General features: G+C 36.5%; 1 pseudogene; it reads left to right on the forward strand.

The window, feature by feature from the left end:
• The first annotated feature begins 13027 nt into the window (after window positions 1-13027).
• Window positions 13028-20842, forward strand: LOC149239962 (ubiquitin-conjugating enzyme E2 22-like; annotated as a pseudogene).
• Window positions 20843-26394: the final 5552 nt, after the last annotated feature.

Here is a 26394-nt window from a genome sequence, read left to right on the forward strand (position 1 = left end):
CAAAATCCACCCCACGACGATAGAGTGTATCTCCAATGATCTTGTATTGTTGGGATTGGAAACGTATTTTCCATCGCTGAGATCGTGAAATTTCAGGCTGAAAAGATTGGGTTTGGAGATAAACTATGATATCTCCATACCATGGATCAAGAGTGTTGATAAGAAACAAGGATTCATCTGCAATGGGTTCTTCTGCCATAGTTTCAGTATCAGCACGCGGGAAGTCACACATCAGTTCCGCAAAAACTAAAGATTTCTTTGACTTGGATTTTTCAAATTCCAAGTCAAATTCCTGCAAGATAACAATCCATTTGGAATACTTGCCCCCTAGCAATTGTTTGGTCAAAATATAGATCACAGGGTTACAGTCAGAAATTACGGTAGTTTTGCGTAGTAAAATGTAATGATGAAATCTTTGGACAGCTTGAACAGCTGCCAAGGCCAATTTCTCCACATGTGAATATTTTAACTCAGTTGGATTCAAAGTTCGACTAAGATAGTAAATCACATGTTCACTACCGAATTCATCTTCTTGAACTAACACCATCTCGATGGTGGAATGAGAAGCAGCGAGATACAAGAAGTAATCTTGGTTGTAGTTGGGAGGATGCAATAACGGTGCATGGGTAAACGCGTGTTTAAGTGCATCAAAATATTTGTCAGCGATCTCATCCCAAATGAATGGAGTATTCTGTTTCAACAACCTGGTAAAACCCTTTGTTATCTCAGCTTAGTTAGGAATGAATCGACGTAAAATGTTTGCTTTCCCTTGCAAACTTTGGAGTTGGCGAAGAGTCAAAGGAGGAGGCAATTTGACAATAGCTTCAACCTTCGAGGGATCGACACGAATGCTGGCTTTCGAAACGACAAATCCTAGTAAACAACCTGTTTCTATAAAGAAAACACATTTGTGTGGATTCAACCTAATTCGATAATGCCTACATCTCATAAAGATTGCTCGTAAATGAGTGAGATGATCAGCTCTACGTAATGAATGGGCAGGTAAATCATCGATATAAGGTCGCACAATGTGCTTGATGTCATGAAACACGTAAGACATAGCTCTTTGAAAAGTTGCTTCGGTGTTTTTCAACCCAAAAGGTAATTTGCAATAAGCAAATGTCCCCCATGGACAAATAAAAGCCATTTTTGGTTGATCAGTAGGTAGAGTGTTGATTTGGTTGTAACTGAAAAACCATCCATAAAGGAGAAAATTTCACTGCCGACACAATCGTCAATGATTTAATCGATATAGGGAGTTGGGTAATTGTCTTTGGGACAAGCTCGATTAATATCCCTATAATCGATACATATTCTTATCGTTCCTTTCTTTTTATTAACAGGAACAATATTTGATACCCAATCCATTAAGGGAATTGGATAAATGAAACCTGCTTTAAGTAATTTCTCAACTTCTGCTTTAATAGCAGTAGCTTTTCGCGGGTGGATCTGACGCAAACGTTGCCGGACGGGTTTAGCATCCGGGTAAGTTTTGATTTCATGAACAACAATTGCTGGATCAATTCTTGGCATTTCTTCATATGACCAGGCAAACACATCGTAGAATTCTTGAAATAGGGCCTTATAAGTTTGGAGTTCATTTTCCGTACAGGAAGCACCTATATGAATGTTTTCAACAATTCCAGGTTTAACTGAAATGTCAATAGGAACCATTCGAGAAATATTTCCCAAATTTAACTCAAAATCAGGATTTTGCAATGGATTCTGTGGTTCTTTGACATAATCAATAGTAAAAATAGATGAAAAATCATTCTCAAAGTGATCAAGCTTAGGTAAGAACGAAGATCGATGATGAAGATCTTCCCATGGTAAGTCATCAATAAACAAAATTTCACAAATCTGCTCATCAGTATGAACAAGTTCGGAAAAAGTTGTTGAGTCTGAGTTTGATGTTGAAAGTGATTCTCCATGGACCACATTCATTAGATCAATTTCGGTTGAACTAGGGTCGGAAAATGACTATACAGCCTGATACGCAATTTCATAGGGACTCAAAGGCATCGCATCACCAAATGAATCCACCTCAAATTCGGAAGGTATGATCCAAGGATCATCCAAAATAATAGTGTTTGATGAAATCATATGAATGATTGCAGTAGAAGGCGATACGTTAGGAGGAGGAAAGGAAAAAGATCCTAGTAAATCAGAATCTTTAACCAATCCTACCCCAACATCCTTATAAGGGATAGTTGTTTTGCCGACATGCTGGATACTTTTAGAAGAGGCTGGGTCGAATGAAAAGTAAGTTAGCTGGTCTATAGTTACGATATTTCCATTATGAGGAAACTTTATTAGCCAAAAGACCGATGAAACAACAGTAGTCATAGCATAAGACCAACTGTGACCCAAGAGAAGGTTGTAATCTAGAGGGGCATCAACCACTTCCACATCTAGATTAACAGTTTTGCCTTCAACCCCTATAGGTAAATCTTGTAGAATGCCAAAAGGATGGAACCCAGGGCCATCAAAAGCCTTTAGAATCGTCGAGGATTAATTAAGTGTAGGAGAACCAAGCAATCTCCAACACTGAATCGACATAATACACGTAGAAGCTCCCTCATCAATTACAGTCCTAAAGCAAGGTTTGTTTTTTACTAACACTGGAATCTGGAAAGCCATTTGATGAGGTAAGCGAGGTGTACTATTTTCTAAATCAAATATTATAAGGCTCGAGTCCTGAATATCAACAGCTGCTATAGACGACAATAGCAATTTACGTTGTGCTGGACATGATCGCAGCACCTCCAAAGCCGACATTGCTGAAGGGGAAATAGCTAAGTCTTCAACAATGTTATAGTTCTAAGCAGCTCTCGCATGCAGATTGAAAGCTGACTTTCAAAGTATACCTTTAGCAGGCGGTTTGATTACTAAGTCTGGGTTAGGTTTCTCGATCTGTAGCGGATCAGAACCAGGAGTTGAAGTTGATGGGTAGATTCTGCTTCCTTACTACCAATAGGACTTTTACTTCCATAATCTTGTGATCGTGTCGCAATCCTAACATGGGACATCATCATTATGGGTTCTTCTGAGGAATTTGAGGAAGAACCTATCATCTTACTATCTTGACTAGGAAAAGGATCCTTCAAGACAACAGGCATTTGAGAACCTTTGACAATTTTCGCAACCTCAGCGCGATGAGGGCAGTCTCTTGTAAAATGATCTTCATCACAAATGAGACAAGGATAGCGAGGTTTACGTTTCTCATCGGTAGATTCAGTTTTATCTGATTTCTCTTTCGAATTTTGTTTATTTTTCTTCTTCCCCTTCTTTTTACCGCCAGATTTTGATTTGGTCGTAGATGATTCTACGACATGAATATCGGCAGGAATTTCAGCGGAAGAGTCTCCTGTCGGGGAATCTGGTAAAGTTATGATAGGAGAAGAATTCTTTGAAGATTTCTTCTTACTTTTGGTGTTAACTAAACCAATCATACCATCAGCGGCATGAGACCCTGAAGGAGCTGCAGTTATTTGATTTTGTTTCGGAAGGTCGGGGATTTTTTCGTGTAAAGTACCCGACTGCGTATAAACGAGGTCAAGGTACTAAGCTTGAGAAATTACTTTCTCTTTAGTAACAACTCCTGCCTTAGCTACGTCTTCAGTGATTTTAGGTAATTATGATTTAACAAATCATTCTGCTAAGATTTGATTCGGATAAAAACTTTCACTAAATTCCGTCGACGTCTCCATTCATGAATGTGATCTGAAATATAAGTGGACGTTGACTGTTTTAATGAAGTTAATAATTTTGTGCCATTGTCATATCTAACAGGCAACTGAAAATGAGTTAAGAACGAAGTGGCTAACTGACTAAAATTATAAAAAGAGGCTCGCGATAACTCAATGTACCACTTGGGCGCAAGACCAATTAAAGTGCATTGAAAAAGACGTAAACGAATTGAATCATCTATAATGGAGTTAGATTCACACTAGAGGTAATAAGTCATCACATGGTTTGACGGATCCTCTCCTGATTTACCTTCAAACTTTGGGATATCACTGGGCAACTTATTCATCCTTGGCGGCCAAAACGGAAGATAATTAATCAGATCGTTCATAAGGCATGACAAATCAGGCAAGTCCAAAGTTGCAATGAACGGTAACTAACGGTTAGGGTCTCCAAAACCCTGGGTCATAAGACTAGCCCCAAGAGGAGGATATCCAGGATAACTTGGAATTGGAATTGCATTTGGGATATTATATCCTCCCGTAAAACTAGGATTAACTGGACCATACTGGGGTTGTTGAGGTTGCTGATAAGTATATCCAGGGTATGGTTGATACTGGTAGAATGGGCTTTGAACAGCAGGACCGAATTGGTACTGTCCCTAGTATAGTTGATAAGTAAATTGAGGTTGAATTATGACAACCGTACTTGGACAAAGTTGTCTTACAGGCATCTGAACCGAAGTCTGAATTGTAGGTTCAGACTGAGGTAAAGATGCTTGAGGAGTTGATGCAGGAATAGTAGAAACCGGAGCTGTCGATACTCCAGAAGTAGGTGGGGTAGATTGAACAGAAGCTGCAGTAGTTGTAGCAGTCGTTTGAGGTGGAGTTCAAGGCGAACTAGGCCCAGACTGATGAGCTACACCAGGTGCCGAAGTTTGAATAGTAGGCTGGACAGGTTGCTGGGTTGAACCAGAAACCAAAGGTTGTCCAGATTGAGATGACAACTACACATTAGGTTGCAAGATCTATTGAGATTAAGATTCTGGGTTCGATCCCCAGTGGAGTCACCAATTTTTTGGCCGGATAAATTGTTCTTGCAGACAAGACCAATCTCCCTAGTATCTACAGATATCTAGTGACAAGCAAAACAAGCAAATCTACCTTTCTCTAAATATTGCGATTTATAAATAAAAACCAAGAGGTGTTTTAGACCCTACCTTAAGTCCAACACTAGTTTGTGGCAGCCATGCTTCGACCGTCCAAATGAGTTTCCTTTTGAGAACTTGCAAACACAAACAAGCACACATCAAATAACACCTGCATAGCCAATATAATAAATCATATTCATCATGGTGATCAAGGAATCCATGAAATAAACCATAAGAGACAGCTTATTGAGAAAAATAAACTTGATTGTATTAACTTTAAACAAAGAAGAACTTTACAACCTTGGTGCCTTGATGTTGTACAAGCTCCTCCCAGGGTCCAAGCAAGAATCTCCTCTACTTTGACAAGCTTCACACTCTTCCCAATGAGATCAAAAGGTATGTAATCTCTCCTCTCAAGCTCAATCAGGAAGTCTAAATTCCAACAGAATTTACCCTAAAAAATATTCAGCTTTCAACCTCCTCAGTAACCAGCCCAATTCCTCATTTTATAGTGCAGAGGGAGGAAGTTACAGGTCCACCTATGAAGGGATAGAGTTGTCCTTCAAAGGGATAAGCTCCTCATATCAAGGGGTTAGCTCCTTTAGTTATGGGATGCATGAACCACCAAGGAGCGAGCTTGCCACCTCAAGATTCCCTCTAGAAGCTTCCAAAAATAACCCAAAGTGAGTTTTTAAGAATGTACTTGCGCCTTTTTGACTTTTACAGGGGTCCACACCCTTTACACAAAAAAAGAGCGGGCAGGTCCGTAGGGGACATGACCAAGGGGTGTGGGACCGCAGGTAATGCTAAGAGAAAGTGTGAAACCAGAGTTTTAGAGATTTTTAAGGGCTTTCTCTTATTTTTCAAGGCTTGACATGAAGATCTGAGGTTTAAGACTTGCATAGGAGGAAAGTATGAGTGGTGATAGACTCACATTGATTAGAGAATGTCATGGTGACAATATTTTGTGCAACACGAACAATTTGAAAACTTTTAATCATCATTGGAAGCACTAAACCTCTATAACTGCAACGTGTATAAAGTATTTTTTCTTTCCTTGTTTTTAAGTATGCATGTTCAATATTTTGCTATATGGGTTCTCTGAAAATCTTTCTAGTCTATCTGTACTAGGACATCTGGTTAATGCTTCAACCCTTTTTTCTATTTCAACCACTAGTCGCTTCAAGCTCAACCTTTTATTCTATTTCAACCACTAGTGGCTTCAAGGGGTTTCTATACAATAGAAGCATCAAATACAAGTATCAATCATCACATAACCATTAGAAGGACCACTCTTCAACCTATTCTTCTTCATAATTAAGATCCTAACACTTATTGAATACTTTTATTAAACTTGCAAATGAAGATAATTCCTTTCCACCGAGACTTCCAAACCATATTTCTATAAAATCTTCCAAGGTATATACAGTCATTCTCATCATTATATCTTCATGGACAACACCAATATTTGAAATAATTTCATGAAGGATTCAATATGTAATGTAGTTGAATTAGTATAGCCATGGAATTTCACAATGTGCTCAATGTCCCAATATGATGAGAGCTCATTTAGGAATCTTGAGATACTTGAGAAATCAAATGGGGCATAACACTCGACCTCCTATGGGTGTAATTCCATGTTTCTCCACTTCTAAATATTCAATATGAATAGTTGAAATGAAAATTTGAAAATATATTACAATCATACCTTATTTCAATATCAAAGGAGTTTTTGAATGAGAAAGATGTATGTTGTTTGCTGAGCTCTAGTGCAGTGGTAGATCAGTGTAAGTTTACCTTTTTTGGCCCAAATCATATTCCTAACAGATGGTTCTTAAGATAGGTTTACGACATCTACTTAAAAATCATAGGAGTGACATGTCTGAGGGTTAACTTTGGCTTCAAACCCTGTCAAGATTATGGATTAAAAGATAGTTGTACACTGTTTGCTAAGCCCTAGTACAACGTTAAATTAGTGTAAGTTTACATTCTTTGACCCAAATTCTATTCTTAACAGATGGTGCTTATGGAATCTATTTGGGAGTCAAACTTACATGTCCACAGGGTTATGGCACTTAGAAGTCCTAAGAGTAACATGGCACTTAGAAGTCCTAAGAGTAACATATTCAATGGGTTAATGTTGTCTCGAAACCTTACATAGAGGTATTTACATGGTTGAAACAATTTCAATATGCATTTATTTTTGGCCTATCTAACTTGATAATGGGAATTTTTAGAAAACCACTTGAAATTATGGTTACAAATCATGTTAATATTATGAATTAAAAATAGTTTTACATTGTTTTGCCGAGTTCTGGTGCAGCAATAAATCAGCTCTCAAATCTATTTTAGTAATATGTTTTATTTCTGGTTTTAGTTCCATTTTAGGAATCCACCGATAGTACATTTTGAATCAACGTGTTTCATCCAAATAGTAATATTTCTTCATGCCTTTTGGATTTTTGAATTGAAATTTCATACCTCGCTTCCTTTCTCTTTGTTTTATAATAAACCAATATGCTTGTGGAATTTTACTTAATTTTTCATTTATTTATGTGCAAAAACAAATGGAGTTGTTTTATAAAATTGCTACTGGTGAAGAGAATTATATCATTGGCTTGGTCAAGTGTCGAGAAGGTCGTACATTTTCTGAAATCCTTGATGAAATTTTCGATGATGAAACTGTTAGATACCCTTTTGATTTTATCCAGGATGGAATAAACTTAAATCCAAAGAAAGAGAGAAAATGGAAAGTTTATACAACACTTTTAGGCATCAATAGGAAACTAGACACACTTTATGTGGAAACAAAGTGTTCAAATGTAGTGGAAACAATACCAATCTTTGAAAACATTGAAGTGAATGTGGAGGGACCTATGCATAAACAACCAAGAGTTGAAAATATGTCTTTTTCAGTGGAACAAGCCATAGTTGTTGATCATAGTGAATTGGCATTTTGGGAAAAAAAGTTAAAAATTTAATGGAAGAGTTTGCCAATGAGAAAATTACTCTCAAAGTATATTTAGAAAAGGGAGAATCTAAAATAAAGATCCATTGTGAAATTTGTGGCATTGATTATGGAACATGTCATGTATTCTTGGCAGCGCGGACAACGCACAACTTTAAAAACTATTATATTAAAACAGGGGCCCATTAATAACATCTTTCAATGCCAAGTGGTAGTGAAATTCCTTCATGTAATGAAGTACAACAGATAGTGATGGTTGGAGATCAATTTCATAGTGATCAAGCAATCAAACTTCTAGATGATTTCAAGAAGACACACGAGCCTAATTTGTTCAAGTTGGTGGAAGAAACATTTGCAGACTATAAGGACATGAAAAAAGTGAGATTGGAATGTACATGATGAAATAAATGGTTTTGTTTAGTGTTGATAAGTGGTAATATTGTCAGTTCTCTAAATTAACACATGAAATCAAAGATGCACACTACTACTACTACTACAAATAGGGTTCAAATGAGGAGATTAGGTTGAGGAATGGCACGGTTGGGAGACCCAAGAAGCCTACCAATGATAAGTCCCAACAAAGTTTGACTAGATTCTTGGTCCCATTATCACCATTAGTATTACATATCAATTCTACAAGTGAAAATCCTTCTACTTCAGGTGTGTTAATTAACGTCTTAGGCTAAACTTTAATATGAATTTGTATATTATTTTATATATCTTACTTCAAATTTATTTGTTTTTTATTATGTTGTCATCTTATTATAGCTCAATTATCTCTCTTGTTACTACAATGTTGGGGGTATTGGTATCCTTATATTGATAGAAATGGGGAGAGATTGGAAACAAAGGTCCTAATGGATGATCAAAGGGGTGGAAAATTATGGGAAATAGAGAAGCATACCAAGATCATGTTATCTTATGAGGGTATGGAACGTCGTATTGATGGTACATATAGGCATATTCATTGTTAGAGGGATTCTGAAATAGGAATCCCATTTAATTCATTAACATGCGGATGTTGTAAGTTGGTTCCAGGATGTGATGACTCCAAGATATGATTAAATCTTGAATCAATGTGCACCAATAAAAGAAGTGAATGAGATACAGGAAAAGGTAGAATAATGCACTATTTGACTCAAAATGAATTGAAGAATGTTTCAAGGGTTACAAATTATAACCATAGATCAACAATGCAAGCTCTTTGGTGGGAGAGGACAAAGGTTGCTACACGCTCTATTAGAATGATATCCCTAAAGGAAAAGTTGTTTGAATCAACTAAAAGAAATGATGTATTTAGTTTTTTCAAGGATGTCTATGAGGCACATAAGCAAGGAAAATCACAAGGCAAATATGCAGTTTGGGAATTTGTCAAAGATATATTTCATAACTTGATGCATGAAAAAGCAGGGAGAAGGTATAGTACATCCACAAAATCCCTTTATGAGATGATCAAGCTATGGGGAGGTCCTAGATTACATAGCTTTATTAGCTTGATTCTAGATGGTCCTTCAATATATACGACTTTAAGGCAAGTTAGAAAGTCATTAGCATATATCCCAGGGGAGTACGAGCACATTTTTGAGGCAGTCAGAAAATTATGCTTCTTATAAAGCCAAGCATGGTATAGATGGCCCAATTCCTGTATTTCTTGTTGAATATGAAACAATTGTGAAAAAATATGTTAGGTGGGTAGAAAAAAATGATACACTGGTGGGGTTTTGTGGTACAAAAGAAGAACATCAATGCCCATCACATTTCTTGGTGAGAGTTGGTAAGGGAGATGTAGGCTATGAGATTATAACAAATTCTTTTAAGAACAATGTTATTGGCCATTATGCATGTCTTATTATCGCAAACCCTTTACATGAAAATCTTCCTCGTTTGGTTGTGGTTGTTCATCCAACATGAAATAGGTTCAATGCAAATTTTGTTTATCAACAATGGGAAAAGGTAGAATCTATGTGGAGGAAACACATGGAAAATAATTTGGGACCTATTGTTGGTCATTCCTCGGATGGGGATAGCAGAAGAAGACAAATTATGTTGAAGGATTATCCTTCAACATCAGGTCTTCGATGTCAAATTCCTTGGTAAGGGTGGAGGCTAACCCGGTTGTGCAATGGTTGCAATGTAACAGGATTGCATGATCAAGATTACATCCACAATGAAAAAAATCTAGTGAATCCTTTGTTTAGTGGTCGACGAGAATTGGTTTTAGGAAATGAGTACATAAGTTTTGGTCATGTTAGAATGGTTTATCACACTTTTAAAGTGGATGATCACAAGCTTAAAGGTGAATATATAGAGAGGATGGATCGAAAAAATTGGGGATCCACACAACTGGAATTGCTTCAAGGCATGTTCAGAGGAGTTTGAAAGAGTTGAGAAGTAAACCAAATGGAAAGTTAGAGAGGACACCATGTATAGAGACTTATCTAATGATTGTTGTTGACTACATTGGCATATTTATGTCTCATAGTTCGAGCCTTTGGGAAAGGGTGTGAAATGCTTCACAAGTTCATCATTTCTTCACATTATGGTTATGTTGGGTACAGAAACAATCTCATACTAATGTTAACATAAATTTCATTAGCAAAGAGAGGCATATAATATGTGAAAAATTATTTGCATTTTGCAGTTTTGTTGATGAGATTGTTTCGAGATCATTACTCTAACTTGACATGTGTTTTGCATCTAACTGGGTTAGATGTATGTGAGAACCTTATTTAGTAAATTTGGTGGGATGGTTGGAGTAGAGAGGGCCTATGATTTCACTGACTTGCTGCATGCTTTTGGAAACCGTAATAGAGTTGCTGAAGAAGAATCAAATCCCCAATGGCTTCATTTTAATAAATCTCATAAGAAGCAAGAAAGCATTTGGAATATATTGCACCAAGAAACAATACAAAGCATTGACATATTGTCGTAATATAATTCAATATCCACAGAGTCATGCTAAAATTGTAGAAGCCCTTAATATTGGATTGAAGGATGCACAAGACATTTTATCAACTCTTGGAATGCAACCAAAAAATTACACTCATTCTTCTTGGTGGGTTAAACCATGGATAGAGGATCAAAATTATCCAACATTCCAAATTTTGGATGAAGTAGTTGATGATTCTCCATCGAGTTGTTCCAACTCTTTATTCCAAACTTCACCGTCATTAGTACACAATGAAAGTGAATTGAAAATAATGGAAAGTGAGTGGAGACACGAGTTGGATGAAATTGTAGATTCCGTTGATGAAAATGTAAGAAAAATGATAAAGCCAGTGGTGGATCTTGATGGTAAGGGTATGTTTAAAGCATGTTTGGTTAGTCAGTTGAATGGAAATCCGACATTATCCAAAGATAGGTTGACAAAAGTGAGAAATTGGGTCTACTTTAGGTGAGATGGGAAGGCTCCACAAAAGGGTGTTTCAATTGCCTTTGGAATTGGATCAAATTGTGGGGTGTTGTTTGAAAGCAACTCAATTCCTCCCACTGAACGTACTGCAAGAAAAGGTGTTCCTCGGAGTATAAAACAAGGTGTCTATTGTGGAGTGTGGTACATTGGAAGGGTTCAAAGAATAAGGAAGAAGGATGGTAATAGGGTGTTTGATTACCATAATGTCATTGACCTTATGGATAGATTAGAAGGCATCGAGCTTCAATTATGTTGGTATAGTAGAATAAAGGGGAAGTGCATGTATAAGTATGATTTGACAAATCATGCTTTTGTACAACTTGAATCTGTTATAGCAATTGCAAACTTATCATACAATACTAGGAATGATACATACAAATTAGAAGAAAGTGATTACACATTTTATTTTTTTCAAATTTTGTGAAAATTTTGAACAAGGTAGATTTTCAAAACATTCTACTTTCTCTTTCCTTATGTATTTCCATATGTTGTATCATTTATAAAGAATTATTGGTTGTATTTTTGTTGATTTGTTGGTATGAATCTAATGTTAATTTTGTACTTTTTGGTTTTAGGTCTAGTGAATAGTTCAAATGGTGAATGTTTGGGATAACTCAACATTTTTTTTCTACCTGATTTTTGGAGTAAGTTTCTTTCACTAGCCATTCATCCTTTTGTAGTTATGATTCTTTCAAACATTAATTTGGTATTTCCTCCATAAAAACAATAGAAATACATCCCTATATAACTATATGTACCTCTTCAACACATATGTACAATTTGGAGATTAGGGTACCCCTTACCTCAAAAGTTGTGTTGGATGCCTTCTACTATGGTTCCTCTGAATTTGGTCCATTTAATCATGAAAAGCAAGAAGAGGCGGTTTCTTTTTCATGAATATGTTTTGCAAATAAGTATGTGGTTCTTCTCATTAATGTTGACATTTTCCTTGAATTTTTATATTAATGGTTCGCTTGCTAGAAAGGATATCAAGGATCTCATGGAATGAGCTTCAATCACGATGGTTTATGCTCACTCAAGTCAACAAATTTACACTAGAGAAACATATAACACATGAAGTGCATTTTATTTTGAATGCTTATGTGGTAGTTGGCTTTCCTATTTCTTAAATTGGACATATAAATTAGAGTTTGTAGTTCAAATGTGCCATCAGAGTCTTTCTGGAAGTATTTATATTCTGGCCATATACACGGGGTTTATAGAAGTTAAATTGCACTTGGTTATTATTGACAATTGAGTCCTCAATCATATTTTAGGCATTTACTTTTAGTGCTTTCACTAAATGACATTAACATTAATTACTATCTGTAAAGGCTTTTGGACATGTGATGGTAGTTTGTTTTTAAATTGTTTGCAACTTTATTGAGATATGTGCTTCTGGTAGATTGGAACGGTGATGGAACTTTTCTTTCTTATTTTTGCCTACATTGATATATATGTGTTTGATGGGCCTTGCAACGTGTGTGTCTGATCCAAGGGGTATTTTAAGGTGAATGGTATCTGAGTTTTTGCAACTTTTGGATTGACAAGAATTTGATAGGGTGAATGGTATGCAAATTTTAATTGATTTTATTTTCCAAAGAAATAATGCATAAGTTTCTATTTCATGGTTTGGAAAAGGAAAATACATAGAAAATTTCTTATAGCATGACATATCACCTCCAAAAAGAAAAAGCAGGCCACTTGGTGGCCACTTTTCACAAACTTTCATACAAAATATACCTATGATATCTCTAGGGAACACAACTAGAATAAAAAAATATGTGTTGATGAGCGAGGCAGGTTGTCAATGGGAGGTGATGCAGAGATAGTTCCCAGTGTTTTGTTGCTCATTGGTCTCTCCATTATCCCAGAATCTCCAAGATGGCTGGTAAGCTTTTAGAAATCTTGAATTCTTGCAGTAAATGATATGAACTACATAAGCACTTTGAAAGGGAAATTCTGAATCTATTTGAATATCATGTAGTTCAAACCCTTGTTACAGGGAAATTCTGAATCAATTTGAAAGGGTCTTGGGTCATTATGAAATGATTTATTTTATGAGGCTAATTCGTATCTATCTTGCATTTCCTTTTGGCTCATTTAAGGCACAGACTAGCCCTTTCCTGAGGCCCTTCTCAACCTTTCTGAGACCCCCGCCTATCTGAGGCATCTTTGTATTACTTTCATGATTGTTCTGGGACCTATTTGGGCCCTCTTCTTGGCAGACCTTAGTAGTATTTGACCTAAGTCTTTTCAATGGCATCTCTGTGGACAAAATTTGGGATTCTTCTAAGTGAAGTTAGAGGAAATTATTGTGTTATCTCTCTATGGTTTCTAGACTAATATGATGCTCATTTAAGCCTTTGTTATGGGCTCTTCTAAAATCAATCTATATCTATTCAAAAGACCTCCAAGGCAGATTGTTTGTAACCTTATCCTTGCCTTTTTTAAGATTTATCATTTCTACTGAATTTGAAGGGTTTGTTGAGCTATATTTAGACCTCTCTAAAGTTGCATCTAGGACTGATCAATGGATTATTCAAAGAACTGATAGAATCTTGTAAGGAAACGATCGCTATAATCAAATCATTCCTTACTTCTAAAACAATTACAAGAAGTCTCTTATTGGCCATCTTAAGAGCATATCTCTCTTCATAGCTGGTATTGGTGTATTTTCTTAAATTTCAATTTGATTTTATTTTTTCAATAATGATTAGTATATCAGAAAGTGTATTATCTATAGTTTTGATTACTTTCTATTGTCTTCCATGAATTGAAGATTTTTGTTATCCATAATGTTTGACTATTTCAAGGTTATCTTGTAGTCATATCCTAATATTTTACATATTGCTTGACTATTTTTACATAGTAAATGTTGGTGCAACAAAGAGTATGGGACTTCCATCCCAACAACATGTTACCTATAGGTGGATGTGGCAGCAAAAGGTAGATGTGTTGTAAATTGCCATATTTTGGTTAGATATTTGGAGCATTACTAAGAATAACTTGCTATTGAATACAATAACTATACCTATTTTCTTTTGCCTTTGCCACACCTTGTTGATTATCTATGCACTGCATCTATGGAAACTTCTTTGCTCTTGAGAATGGTAGGAAGAATCCATAATTGTCATTTTACAAGTGTTGGTGGAGAGATGAACAAATTACAAGTCTTTGTTGATAAATTTATCCCTTTGTTGAACATTTCCAAGGTATGAAAAAGTGTTGTTAGTACATTATAGTTTTATTTAAGGTTTTAAATTTAAATTTATTATTTGTTTGAACTTTGTACTGATAGACATATGTTCTTGGTAGGATTCTTTACATAATTATATTCTTGGAGGTTATTTTATCGTTGTTGACTTGCACAAAGAATTATGCACAATTATCATTTCAAAACAAATGGAGGAAGTGGCATATCAAATCTTTTTGGTGACAAAGGAAATGAAAGCAAATGTTTTAGCATTAGTTTAAGAGTGCACTAGAGAAGACAGTGTAATGCCCACCTTGAGTTAGATATTAGACCTTCTTTTTCAGGTGATTTTCAATAAGTGATATTTTTGTGCTTACTGCAAGACATTTTCCCTGATATTTTTGTGCTTCCACCATCACTTATATGTGACATGAACTGTAGAATGAAATTGTTAATAGTTTATTCTGCCATATAAACTCTTTTTTTCTTAGTGGCGTATATTCTTCTACCTATCTCCTTTTCTTACATTTCAACCATATCTATCCATGATGAGTATTCCTACTAACCCTGCACACTTCTCTTGTACAATAATTGGTGGCATTGGAAAGAGTGTTCACATAAATGCCATAAGTTGGTAATGCAGGTGCAAACATAGAGGAGAATGTGGGTGCCTAATAAATAGGGACTGGTTGCTTAATAAGCATGAAATGAGGTTTTGAGCCCCGTGTTTCACCAAATAAAATTTGAGAAATTCATCTTATCTATAGGGACTGGGACTAATAATGAGCTATAATTTAATTAAATAGAAATAGCCAAGTCAACAGTCCACCCATGTTAAGTATGCATAATGCCTTACATTTTCGAAGCAAAATTTTCATTATGTCACCTTGACCTCTTTCTCTTTAGGTAAAATCTAGGGGGAAGAGTCTGGTGTGTATGCCTATGCTAAACCAAAATATTTTTTTATCACAAATTTGAATCTTGAGTCTCACCAACACAGAGAGAATTTGAAGCTTGAGTTTCACTACCATGAGATTAAAAGAAAATACAAGAGCTTCTTTACAAATACAATATTAGTTAGCACATAGATAAATTTTGGCATGATAACATGAATGGTTTCTCAAAAAATGGACCAAACAAAACATCTTAGGCATGCATTATAATTTATATGAACTTTGCAATGTTAAAAGTGGCACTGACCCAACTCAGTGGCACAAAGAACAATTGAAGCCAAAGAATTTCCAGAGCATGTAGTTGTATAAGTGCATTATCTACATCATCACACATATAATGTAGAAGGCCACGTATCTTATTGATACGCTAGTAGAGGTCTTGATCAAGGTTAAAACCCAAGGGGGAAAAATGAAAGGATTTCGCATCTCTAAGCAATGTATAAAGCCATAATACAATAGCTATTGCCTCTAATCCCCATTCATGAATGTAACTACTATGTGCTCATATGTGCCAAAGACTCATATGCTCCACCCAAAACCATTCATATCAAGCTCCCATTCCTTGGAGGATACAGTGGTATAACCATTGGAATTCAAGTCCAATTCTGCAACCAGTTTGACAATTTATTATTCCCATTGGAACTTTTTTTTATCTTAATTCATATAAAATTTGGTTGCCTCAAACATTTGACTATTTTCATGCACAAATAGAGCATTAGAAAAGGCTAACCATTTTTATGCAGAGACAGAGCACTAGAAAAGGCTAACATTGTTGGCATGGGTTGAAGAATAAGCACAACATTCATTCACATGCTTCCTTTTCTTCCTAGATAAATGGTTGTCATTTCTTATTCTTGTACTATGTCACTAGTAGCCTTCTCATTCAAAATGGTTGAAGAGTCCTTGGTCCTTAAAAAAGGAGAAGAAATACTTTACTTTCTTCTCCTAACAATTCTTGAAACCTCGTATCTTTTTTCATTTTTTCCTACAGAAAATGCACTATTGTATACCATATGCATATCTTGACTGTTTTTTGTAGGAATCTTTGTTGAAATCTCATTCGAAGTGAGGGAACTATATCCAAACCAGTCTGCAACATAGAATTATTGACCAAAAATTTCAAATTCTGGAAATAGACCTGATATTTTAGTCAAAGTAGGGAAAGTCAAATTAGAAAATGTAGATTTAAAAACATTCACTTTTCAGTCTTGAGGCCTTCTTAGAAATTTTTTAACAAAAAATTTTCAATCTAGTTGACCCCAAGTTGTAACTTGCGAGAGTTTCCCCGCTTTCTCTAGAACTGACTACAAAAACTTTCTCTCTGCTTCCATACGAAGTTGCAAGTGTCTATGGACCTACTCAAAAGAGAGGTACACAATCAATGTGACATTTTAAGTTCATACTTCTCTATAGAATAATAGAGTCATGTACAATGAATCAAATCCAAGATGGTAATTATCGCCCTTAACTCTAGCAGTTTGCATGACCTTCTTTGTACCTCCATCTGCATCCATAGGGACGGTATGATCTGCAATTTGCTGATATACAAAAAAAACAATTTTAGCTATATATTCATTCTCTTATTGCATCGTTAGACTTAGAAAATAAAACATCATTTAGAGAGGCTAAAATGTTCTAGGGACCATAAACTCGAGGCATAGTCTCTAACGGAAATAAACTAAAGCACATAGTTCTGACTCTCCTCAGTCCTAGAAGAATTGAAAACCCTTTTTTACAAAAACACCTTGGAGACTTTTTCAAATCCTAACAGTGTTGTTTAAACTAATTTTCTTCTGTAACCTGTGCATTTCAAGGCCTCCTCCTTGTCTGGGTTGTAGTGTTATATGTTTATCAAACTAGTTGTGTCAAATATAGCAATATGTATCTCAAAATGTGATTGATGACAATACCTAGGTAGATCTGACATGACAAAATGAAAACATTCTTGCTGGAAAGAAGGAAACTTTACCAAAGAAGAAATACATGAAGACAATTTTCATAAACCTTTTGGCAAAATTCCACCATCGCTTATATGGAATTGGAAGTACATAATCCATTTGTTAATAGTTTCTTTCACCATATAAAGCAACGTTTTATTAGTTTTTAAATTCTTCTATCTCCTTTGTGCTTACATGTCAATAATATACGTTTGTGATGAATATTTATGTTAACCTTGCAAAATTCTCTCATATCGTGATCATTGACATTGACAACAGTGTTCCTATAAATGTCCTAAGTTGCCAGTGCAGACTTAAAGGAGAATGTGGGTGTGTAATAACCATTGAGTGAGTGTCTAATAAGCATGAAGTAAATTTTTGAACCCTTAGCTTCACAAACTCAAACTTGAGAACTTTTTGTTATCTGTTGGTCAACCATTTTATAGTGACTCTACAGACATAGATTAATAATAAGCTATGATTAAATAGGAAACAACTTGCCCATGTTAAGTACACACAATGCCTTCCATTATCGAATCAATATTTTCATTAGCTTACTTCAACCTCTTTCTTTTTGGGTAAAGACTAGGGAGCGAGACCTGTGTGTATGCCCATGCTAAACCAAAATATTTGTTTAAGGGGAATTTGAATATTGAGTTTCACCAACACAAGATTAAAAAAAAATACAAGAGATTCTTTACAAATGAAATGTTAGTTAGTGGATACATAAATTCTGTCATACTAACATGAATGTTTTTTTTGGAAGATGGAGCAAACCAAACCTCTCAGGCATGTAGTGTAATTTATATGAACTTTTCAATGTTAAAAGTAGTCTTGACCCAACTTAGTCGTACAAAGAACAATCGAAGACAAATAATTTCCAGAGTATATAGTTGTATATATTTGTGTTATTTACATCATCATACATCTATAGAATGGTTCATATCTTATTGGTATGCTAGAAAAGGACTTGATCAAGGTTTAAACTTAAGGGGAAAAGAAGATAGCATCTATCATCTCCCAGCAATGTACAAAGCCATAATGCAATGGCCATTGACTTTGAATCTCATTCATGAATGCAATTACAACTTGCTCATATGTACCAAATTCTAAGCTACATTGATATACAATGCTCATCTAAGTCACCCAAAACCACTCACATCAAGCCCCCTTTCCATGGAGGATATAGTGGTATAACCATTGGAATTCAATTCCAATTCTGCTACCATTTTAAGAATTTATTATTCCCGATTGAGCATTTTTTAAATTGATTCATATAAAATTTTCATGTGGAGATAGAGCACTAGAAAAGGTTGATTATGTTCATGCAGAGATAAAGCACTAGAGATGGTGATTATTTTTATGCGGAGATATAGCACTAGAAAAGGTTGATTATTTGTATGGAGAGAGAGAGCACTAGAAACGCTAATGTCGTTTCCATGGGTTGAACAAAAAGCATGCCATTCATTCACAAGCTTCTTTTTTCTTCAGATAAAGGATTGCCATTTTCTTCTGCATGTACTATGTCACTAGTAGACTTCTCATGCAAAATAATTGAAGAGTCCTTGGTCCCAGAGAAAGAAGAATAAATATTTTCTTCTCCTTCCAATTCTTGCAGCCTCATATCTTTTCTTATTTCTTCCTGCTAAAACTACACCATTGCATCATATGCATGCCTTGACTGTTTTCAACCACAAAACCTGCAAATGTTTTGTAGGGATATTCTTTGAACTTTAATTCTTTGAATTATGTTATTGTTGTACACATTTTGCATCCCGATACAATTGGTCAATATGGACAAGAATGAATATGTGGCCCCTTTATCTTGTCATGTTCAGTGGTTTTTATTCCTTGACTATGTTATCTGTTCTTTTTTCTTTCCACATTCCTTACTGAAGTTTTCATTATCAAGCCTTAAAGGTAAATGAGAGTTGTGAAATTCCATCTTACCTACTAGATAGGGAGGTTCCATCTGCCAAATCAGCAAGTGGATGTTTTTAGCCATTCCTACAAGTTGAATTTCAGGCAATTGCATCAGTAGGACATGGTAAAAATATTGACCTCATTGATGGATGATGGGGCCTTTTATCACATTACAGATACTCAATTATCTCTAGTAGAGGTTTTCCTACAACTAAATTGGCATATTATGAATGTTACTATTCCTTTTTCTCCTCATGCATAGATTTTTGGCATAAATTTGTTTATTTTTTACTGCAAGGAAGTCCCTCTTCCTTTCAAAAGTAAAACCTTACATCAATAAATAGTTGGGGCCTTTCATCTCTTACTAGACCTTGCTAGAATTAAAGGTGCAGAGTTCTGATTAGTCTTCAATTTACAAAATGTAAAACCCCAACATCTTGGACAATGATGAAAATTACATGTAGGATGTTATATTTCGAGTTGCTCAGGATCAATTAATATAGTTTTTGTCAAGCATAATTTTTTGTGATGCTTTCCATTTTGAAGTGGTTCTTCATATATATATATATATATATATATATATATATAGTGTTACAGGCTAAAAATGAGAACCTCCCACACGTGGTGATAGATGAAATTACAAAGGAGTTGAAGAGTCTTGATGAATCACCTCGTGGAGGTATAAAAGTGGTGTTGAATGATGACAACTTTTTCAATCACAACTGCGGACACTGAAGGACCAGGTACATTCTAAAAGAATAATCCAGAATAATGTAACATATTTTGGATGTTCTATGCTTGAGAAAGGGATCATTTTTTCATATTGCATTTACTGAAGCATCTCAATTCATTTTTTTGCATGGTTATTACTAGATTTTTGGAACATGAGCTATATTTACATTTATTGATGTTTTTCCTACAGTTGGAAATCCATATGAATTTGGTGTTTTTCGAATGAAACAAGTTATAACTTCTGATTTTCCAAACTCTCCTCCCAGAGGTAATTGTTGATCCTTATAATGATGCTTCATCCAATTTGCATTCTCTTAAATGGATATTATGTTTACTTTAGATTTTTAGTTTCCTATAGGACATCCTTTTTGTTTCTCTACTTATTGCTTATCTAAATCATCAAGTATATAAGGGGGATGCATGACTTGTACAAACTGAGAATAAACTTTGGCATCTTTCAATAGTAATGATTGGCTTGGACTGCAAGGTATTTCTTCACAAAAATCTTCCAGCATCATATTGCAAGCAAAGGAGAGATATGCGTCAATAATTTGAAGAAGGATTGGAATCCAACCCTTGGACTATGACACATTATTCTTGTATGTGTTCATCCACTTGTCAATTTAGCTTATTTATGGATATGATGTGCTTATGTTACAAGAGGTATTATGTGCTTATGTTACAAAAAAAAATATATTGATATGGGTTTATTTTGCAAGCTCTATACAAGCATTCATGCTTTGAAGCCTAAATTGAAGAGTAAAGTGGCAATTTCAGAGTCTACTACTTTAAATGAAGGCAAAAAAAATACCCTTGTGACCTCTCCTACCCCACTTCTACCATGCATAACAAATAGGAGAATAATATTCAAGATCCAAGCATAAATGTCGCTTCAACATAAGCTATAGGAGTTGGTGCATCAACAGTTCATAAGAAGAAGGATCTAGCTTCTACCAAAGTGCACATTGATAAGAAAAATCTCGATGCAAGGAAGAAAAGTCTTAAAATATCATAGAAATTTAGCCCTTCTTATCAGTTATTTGAGTCTTTTAATTGATCACGTTAAAAAGGTGGGCTAATTTATTCTATAAAAATAAAATGCATTGATCCTTTGAGGCCAGATTGAGTATAATTTATTTAGAAGTTGGAAAGGTTTGGTCTCAGAATTTTTGGGAGCCAAAAATTGGGTACCTAAGACATAGTTAATGGAAACTACTACAAGTTTATCAGTTGGTATCTATATTTATTATTTTTTGCACCCCCTTAAATAATTTTTTATTTTTGTGTTCCTTTACGAGATTTCGTCCATGTTTTTTTTCGAGAGAAAAATTTGAACTTTCTGTTAAGGTAATAAAAACTTACATAGTATATGAACTGAAGTATTTAGAATATTGTATGTTCATTGACAAAAACATAGAGTGTAAAGTTGGGTTGGTAACTATAATAAACATACTTCTCCCACCCAAATATATGAAAAAAGGCGTTGATTCAATTTCCCGGGCCTCCTCATATGTGAGGAAAACAACCCAAACAGGAAATGAAACAGTTACTATTATGTTGCAAAAAAATTATTTTTAAAATAAGCATAGTAAAAGACAGGGGTTTTAATTGTTTCTTAAAAATCCTTGTTTACATATCGATCAAAACCAAAGTATCGTTTCATACTGAGGACCATGAAAAAAACAAAAAAGAGAAACTGGATATAGAGCTTCAAAGCACAAACGGTGGCTGATCCGACACACAGATCCTATCTAGTTCTATTTCTTTTATGCTCCAGTCATCCACATCCTATTGCAAAACCTCCTTAGATAGGAGGTCTGTGACCGTGTTCTATTCCCTATAAATATGGCACACAGTAATTGAATTAAAATGTTGTTTCAAATTTAACACTTCTTCTAACAAGGGACTCAACATATAGTTTTGACATATGAAATCTCCATTAAACCATTTGATAACATAATGTGAGTCACTAAAAATATGAACCGATCTCAAACCCAGGTGTATAAGCCAACATAGTAAAAGTTTCAAGGTTTGAAGTTCTGCATAATTGTTGGTTCCTGCTCCAAGTCCCACCGAGGCTTTTAAGGTTTTTTGTGCATTTAAATGGATTACTATTCCTGCCCCACATATATTCCTATGATCAGAGGCACCATCGAAATATGCCCAAGGAATATCTCCCATGATCTGTTCCTCCCTAATCCCCTTCCAATTTTTTTTTGGGATTGGTAAGGGGATGCTCTCATAAATTGAAGTGCATTCAACCACAATGTGCTCATGTGATGGTTCCAGGTCCTTGAATATACTCCTGTTCCGGGCTAGCCAAGTGCCCCAAGATATTATTAGAGGTAATTTTTTCAGGTTTTCCTCTGGAGTGTCATTCCACCATTTTTTCCATACTTCTCTAATAATTTCTCCATCCCACCTCTGGGTTTTCTCAATCAACCTCAAAGTCTCGAGCCATACTCTTTTGTTGAAAGGACACTTTAGGAACAAATGTTGCACCGACTCCTCTTATTTCTTGCACAACGAGCACCAGCCTGGTCCCATCTTATTTCTTTTTTGAAGATTGTCCCATGTTGGTACCTTATTCCTTAGAATACACCAAAAGAACATTCTTTCTTTAGCTGGAAATTTTAATTTCTAGATGGATTTAGACCACCACTCTAGCTCGGCCCATCCTTTCTTTGACATGAGATAGTTGTATCCATACTTTGGTGAGTATTTTCCTGTGGGTGCATGAACCCATCTCAGTTTGTCTGGACGATTTTTGAGGCGTACATTCGATCTTTGAAGTTCCTTGATAAATTTTTTCCATTCCTCAACCCATTGGGGCTCCAGATGTAGGTCCCTCCCTGTAAGCCAAGCTTGATGCCAGATTGTTGATTGTCCAACCTTCTCTATTTGGAAAAAGTTATAAACCCCTCTCGATTTCAAATGGTTGATGATCTCCTAAGATAGGGAATATCCTTCATTACATCCCACCCATGGATCTTGTCCCACCCTTATTTTCTCTCCGTTCCCAACATGCCAAGAGAGCCCTTGTTCAATGATCTTGATCGAATCCAGTGTTGCTTTCCACACAACAGAGGCTTGGGGGTATCTCTTATCTGACTTTCTAAGCCACTCATCCATTGAGATCAGATCAATATATTTCCTTTTGACCACCGTCGTCCATATATTTTCCATTGATATAAGCCTCCATCCCAGTTTTGCTGCTAAAGATGGGGCAAAAGCTAAGAGGTCTTTTATACCCCATCGCCCCACCCATTCCTTCGGTCTTTCCACTTTCTCCCAAGCCACCCATGGAAGGACTGAGTCCTCTTTTGAACTGACCCACAAGAATTTGCTGCATACTTTCCTTACCCTCACAAGAATTCCTTTGGGAACCCATGTTAAGGTAGTCCAGTAAACTGAGATTTCCATGAGTACTGACTTGATCAATACCAACCTTCCCGCTCTCGACAACCATTTGTAGCTCTAATGTTTTACCCTGTTCTCAATTTTCGCCACCAACCAAAACCAATCCTGAATCCTGTAAGTATCTGGCTTTAAGTGGAACCCCATATATTTGAAGTTGTCCAACATCCTCTTTTCCTCATAGGGAAGGTCCTATGATATCCTTCTAATATCTGCCCTTGAGAACCCTTCAAGTATCAAGGAGGATTTTTTAATATTAATGCACATTCCAGTGGCTTTTAAAAACAGATCAAGGATTGTTTTTAGCTGACGAGTTTCACTCCTGCTTCCATCACTGAAGAGAAGTATGTCATCAACAAACAACAAGTGAGATATATGAAGGTTGACAGCCACTTCAATGTCTTTTATATCACCTCTTCTCCTTGCTTCTAAGATCATTTCACTGAGTTCCTTTGGTGCTATGATAAAGAGTAGTGGAGAGAGGGGGAATCCTTGACAAAGGCCCCTCTGGCTCTAAAAAAAGATTTGGTTGCCACATTGATCAGGACTGCAAAATTGATTTTTGTCATACATCCCATCACCTAGTTTATAGACCCAATGTTAAAACCCAGGTGAGTCATTATCATTCTAATGTAAAGTCAGCTAATTCAATCGTATGCTTTGGATAGATATATTTTAACAGTTTCTCCTTTTCTCTAGCTCTTTTTTATTCTATGTAAAGTCTCTTGTGCTACCCCCACTACTTCATGGATCTGTCTACCATCCAGGAACTCGAATTTCTCTTTTGATATGTTCCTTGAGAGAATGGGTTTCAATATGACTCTAATTACTTGATCCAGGTGGATATTGGTGGCCACCTGCCAAGTCCACTTGGACCCCCACCATTGTTTCTCTCAGCATTTTCAGTTTCCTTAATTGTAGCACAACTTACTATTTTTAGCAGTTTTTCGGGTCCTGAACTTCCCGAGCCGTTTTGAGGCCCTAAACAACGTTTTTTGGGAAATCTAGGGCAACATGGGTCCATGGACGGATGTTGCCTCCCAAAGTGGTATTTCTCGAATAGATCTTTCTAACGGGCTATTGTACACGTCAAACGGAGATCATATGCCAAAGTTACGACCTCGGGAAGTTGGTGTACCAATTTACCCAAACGGGGCCCACAGTTTGGCGTTTCATCTTCTAGGGTTAGGTTTTGGAATGTTAAGGGTTTTCCATTGTTTCTCAACAATAAATAGGCCTTCGAGCCTCATTGTAACACAGTTCAGAGGCATGTAGCCACCACATCTCTTCTCAGAGATAGCTACCATCACCCTAGCTAGTTTATTTCCATTATTGTTGTAAGCATATTTCAGTATTTTACATTAATGAAATGAAGTATTATTTCCGCTGCATGTCTGTGTTTATGGTTATCTCTGTAATTTGTTGTGTTTCTATTTAAGTCTGAATCAGTGGTATCAGAGCGGTCTGCTTTTTCTCTGTTTTTCTTTGCATGTCCCCAACAAGGTCGGGATATAAGGAGTTAGGACTTGAACTGGTCGAACCTTTGCAAAACCAGCCTCACAAATCCCGACGGCCTCCCATGGCGGATGAGAAGAAAGAAGAGGGGGCAGGAGATCCTATCAAAATCTTGCTCGAAGAAGCCCTCGAGCGACAACGGAACGCGATGATGGACAGCTTTGCCCAGATCCTTCAACGGCTACCCAGAAGCGACGCATCGGCTTCCAGCAGCTACTCTGGAAACACCACACCCTTTAAGGTACAAGTTAATTTTGAAATCCCCATATTCGAGGGTTAGATAGACGCAGATGCCGTAGATAAATGGTTAAATCTGTTAGAGGGTTATTTTTCTGTTCATGAATTTTTGAGTCAGGAAAAGATTGTTTTTTCTCTTCTCAAAGCAGCCCCCCACGTCAAGGACTGGTGGGAAACCTACTGTGAGCAGAAGGATGAAAGTACTGGCTCACTATTTTCAGCAGCACCCACCTGGAATTCTTTCCGAGATGCCATCAAGGAGCAGTACTACCCTGTCGGAAGCTATGACGATGAATACATAAAGTGGACCACGCTGCGGCAGGGAAGGGACCAAGACGTGCCATAGTTCACCAATCTTTTCCATACCCTTCGCACAAAGTTGGGTATCAAGGATTCGGAGCAGCATTTGATACTCAAATACTGCGGCTGCCTGCACAAGTACATCCAGGAAGAAATACAGTTCCTGAACATCTCCTCGCTCGGCACAGCATACCGATATGCCGTCAAGGTCGAGCAGAAGTTTAAACAAAAGAAGCGAGACTTCGGATCTGCGAATCCAAAGTAGGGGAAAGGTGCCCCTAAACCACAGAACAAAGGACAAAGCTAAGTCAGGGCAGCCCAAGACAACCCGCTGAAGCTGCAAGCAAAGGACAACGCCACGAAGCCGAAAAAGGACACAGGAAAATGGTGTGAGTTCCATAAGAGCTCCACTCACAACACAAGTGAGTGTCGGGCCAAGCAGTCACTAGTGGTTGAGCTAAAGGTTTTAGAATCAGATGCATGTTCTGACTCTGAGTCAGAACCCGACAAGGGGATTGACAAAGGGAAGCAGATCATTGATGCAGATCCTAACGCCACTGTTGCTACCGCCAAGATCCAGAAAAATGAACCCGAAGATCCAGAGGAGGAGGAGCGTCTCTTCCACTCCCAGATGTGGGTAAAGGGCTCCCCGATACAGTTCATTGTTGATAGTGGGAGCCAAAAGAACCTCATTTCGGCAGAGGTCGTGAAGCGGTTGGGCTTACCGACCACAGCACATCCACAACCGTACACCATCGGGTGGCTTCACCAAGGACGAGATCTTCGCATGAGCCAGCAGTGTCACCTTCCATACAACATCAAGCCCTTCACGGATGAGGTATTGTGTGATACTTCTCCCCTTGAAGTTTGTGATGTATTATTAGGACAGCCATACTTGTGGAAGCGACATGCTTTGTATGAATCAAGGCCCCGTGCTGTTATTATTACATTGGAAATAAGTTGTACA

This window comes from Pinus tabuliformis, chromosome 8, assembly GCF_031772625.1.
Source record: "Pinus tabuliformis cultivar Carrire ecotype Pingquan chromosome 8, CPIR1, whole genome shotgun sequence".
NCBI lineage: Eukaryota > Viridiplantae > Streptophyta > Pinopsida > Pinales > Pinaceae > Pinus > Pinus tabuliformis.